Raw genomic sequence first — 3,863 nt, forward strand, 5'->3', positions numbered from 1 at the left:
GCAGAGGAGAAATGTTTGCAGGAGTTGCCTCACCTCTACAAGCAGTGTGTGAGTGTGTTTGAAGCATTGGGACAAAGGTTTAATAAGCAATGCTGTAATGCTCTGTTCTTCGCAATTCTTGAGTGTTGTAGAGTACACACAAAGTAAAGCTAAAGTGCCTTCTTTCCAGTTGAAGTCGTGGTAATAATGGACAATTTACATATGAATAGTCCACCTAGGATTTGCAGAGTACTTTTGTATATATTACCTGTTCAGAATTCAGCTGTCAACCTGGCTCAAAATACAAAGATGAGGAAAAACAAGTGGAAAAAAAACCCCATTAAAATATACAGGCTAGCCATACTGCGCTGATTTACTTTCCCGCTGCAGTCCAACCATCCCTTCATCTCCCTGCTCTGTGTTCTCTCTTCTGTGCCAGTACGTAGACCCTGGTAGCTGAGTCCTTCCCTCCACCCCAGAGCCCTCTTTGATGTGACTCCTACTCAGTCTCTAGACCTTGCTGGGCATCATTTCCAGGAAAGTTTTTGGAAAGCCTCCCTGCACTGTAGTTCTCAACCCAAGGCAGGTTTGTCCTCCAGAGGACCTTGGAAAAAGTCTGGAGACATTCCCTATTGTCATGACTTGGGGGATTCTGGCATCCAGTAGGTAGAGACCAGGGATTCTGCTGAACACCTGCAGTCATAGGACAGCGCTACAACATGGCAGAAACACTGAGGTTGATAACCCCATGCTAGGCTAATGGCCCTTTGTCTGTGGTCCTGTGACACTCAAGTGCATGCATCTAGCTTTATAAACGAGCTTGTACTGCATTGCACTGAAATCATCTGTAAGTTTTTAATCATATGCTTCCTATGTGACAAGCTCCCAGAAAACAAGGACTACCATTGTGTAAAGCACCTAATAGATGCCAATAAATGGGTAAAAAAAGCCACACTATCCTCATAGGTTAGCCTTTGAATGGTGAGAGCTAAGTGTACCCCAGCAGGCCCTGTAGTGGAACTGGTAAGAGTGGCCCATCATATCCTTTAATAGAGAGATTGATACTGGGTATGATGACTCACACCTGTAATCCCCAGCTACTCAAGAAGTGGAGCTAGGAGGATCCCTGCTCTAGAGTGGCCTGAGGAAAAGTGGGGAGACCATATCTGGAAAACAAACTGAAAGCAAAGGGACTGGGGAGTGACTCAAGTGTAGAGTGCACAAGGCCCTGAGTTTAACAACAAGGGGATTGGACTTTGAGCACATGATAAAAGCGAGAGCACACAAGGGAGGGGTGAGGATAGGTAAGACACCTAAAAAACTAGCTAGCATTTGTTGCCCTTAATGCAGAGAAACTAAAGCAGATATCTTAAAGCAACTGAGGCCAATAGGAAAAGGGGACCAGGAACTAGAGAAAAGGTGAGATCAAAAAGAATTAACCTAGAAGGTAACACCCATGCACAGGAAATCAATGTGAGTCAATGCTCTGTATAGCTATCCTTATCTCAACCAGCAAAACCCCTTGTTCCTTCCTATTATTGCTTATACTCTCTCTACAACAAAATTAGAGATAAGGGCAAAATAGTTTCTGCTGGGTATTGAGGGGGGGGGAGCGGGAGGGGGTGGAGTGGGTGGTAAGGGAGGGGGTGGGGGCAGGGGGGAGAAATGAACCAAGCTTTGTATGCACATATGAATAATAAAAGAAAAATGAAAAAAAAAAAAAGACAGGAAAAAAAAAAAAAAAACAAGTTTAATTCCCAGTGTTATCATTTAAAAAAAAGCGAGGTCAGGCACCAGTGGTTCACACCTGCAATCTTAGCTACTCAAGATCCTCCTTGAGACGGAGAGGATCTTTGTGTGAGGCCAGCTCTGGCAAATAGTTCACAAGATCCCATATTCAAAATGATGAGAGCAAAATGGACTGAAGGTGTGACTCAAGAGGTAGAGTGCTAATTTTGCAAGCAGGAAGTCCTGAGTTCAAACCCCAGTCTCACCAAAAAAAAAAAAAAAAGGATAAAAAGAAAAAGAAGATGTTCACTTATCTGGCACACACTATTATTAAAGTTCATAGCACATTCATGACTTTTTGAAGGAATGCTATTAATTATACCAAGAAAATAAGTATAAGCTGGAAACATTCTAGGTAGCCAATAAGAGTGCTCCTTCTATGTTTAACTCTTCAGGTTTAGTTGTCTGCTTCTTTCGCACGAATGTCAAGTTGCAGACAATTAGAAATGTGGCAGGGAAGGGCAGTCTGAGAGCAGGGAGGAGGCGCAGAACAGCAAGTGAAGGAACAAAACATCACAAAGAAAAGAGAGACTCAGACAAAGCAACCCAGAATCATTTGGTGAGGGTAACAAGCAACCCTATACCTGCATGTCCTGTGTGACAATAATGGAATTGTAGTAACACACAAAGACTTGTTTTCATATGATTAATTTTAAAAACAAATAAGGCAACCTAGTTTAATAGCTACTGACTAGAAAGGTAAAAATCAGTAATGTGTTTTTGGTTTTGCAGTACTGGGGTTTGAACTCAGGGCCTTGCACTTGCTAGGCAGGTGCTGTACCACTTGGGCCACTTCCACAGCATCTGTAATGTATTTTATAAAGATTTTCATCCACAGCCAGGCACTGGTGGCTCACTCCTGTAATCCTAGCTACTTGGGATGCTGATGTCAGGAGGGTTGTAGTTCAAGACCAATTCTAGAGACCCTATCTCAATCAATAGCAAGACACAGTGGTACACCCCTGCCATTCCAAGCTATACAGGAGGCTGAGAAAAGGAGGACATTGGTTCTAAACCAGCCCAGGCAGACCCTTGTCTCAATGGAAAAAAGCTGGGCATGGCGGTGCATACCTGTCATCCCTAAGAGGATCGTGGTCCAGGCCCAATAGGCAAAAAGGGAGACCCTATCTCCAAAATAACAGAGCAAAATGGGCTGGAGGTATGGCTGAAGCAGTAGACAGCTTGTCTCACAAAGACGAAGCCCTGAGTTCAAACCCCTGTACAGTTAAAAAAAAAAAAACCTCCAGATTGAAAGGATACAATAAATGTTTATTACAACAAATGGAGAAAGTGCCACTAAGTTACATCTTTGTAAGTGTTCAGAACACTTGGATTAAAGATGCTCAACCAAAATACTAAAATATTAAAAATCTAAAGAGACAGTACCCTGATAGATGACTCCAGTCTTGAGAATTTTAAAGGATCAAAATTGTAATAAATATATGTTGACACAGACATGCAACTCAATAGGCAGACATACAAGTAACTGACACCCTTCAGAAGAATGAGCCATGTGCTGGGGGACCCGGGGATGGGGTGAGGGGAGGGAAGTGGCTCCTGGCTGGCATCACATGGCTTCAGGAACAAAGAGCTGGAAGGGTGACAATTATGAACACAAGTTACCAAATTATCACTGACAGCCTTTTAAAGTTTTTTTTTTGTTTCCTTCCTTAAAAATAATTTTAGGTGACATTTATTATGGAGATTTAAACACATATTCAACAGTAGAAGAGTATAAAGAATGGCCATGTTGCCCTTACTCAGCTGCAGTAAAATTCAGTACAGGGCCAGTCTTGTTACCACACACTGCACCCCAACAAATTATTTAAAGCAAATGCCAATTGCCCCGTGGTTTAATATGCAAGTACTTAAGGATGTATTTCTAAGAGCTTGCACTTAAATAACCAGCACGCAGTTATCACATCTGGAACAAAATTAATAACCCCTTAATATCATTTACTGCTCAGTGATTTGTATTCCTGTAATATATCCTACATGGCTTTTGTCTTTCCGTGATTTTCCTACCTCTGCCTCCCCAGTAGTTGGGATCAAAGGAGCCCACTACCATGCCTGTTTTTCTGTTGAGATGGAGTTAC

The sequence above is a fragment of the Castor canadensis genome, chromosome 2 (genome assembly GCF_047511655.1).
Source record: "Castor canadensis chromosome 2, mCasCan1.hap1v2, whole genome shotgun sequence".
Lineage (NCBI taxonomy): Eukaryota > Metazoa > Chordata > Mammalia > Rodentia > Castoridae > Castor > Castor canadensis.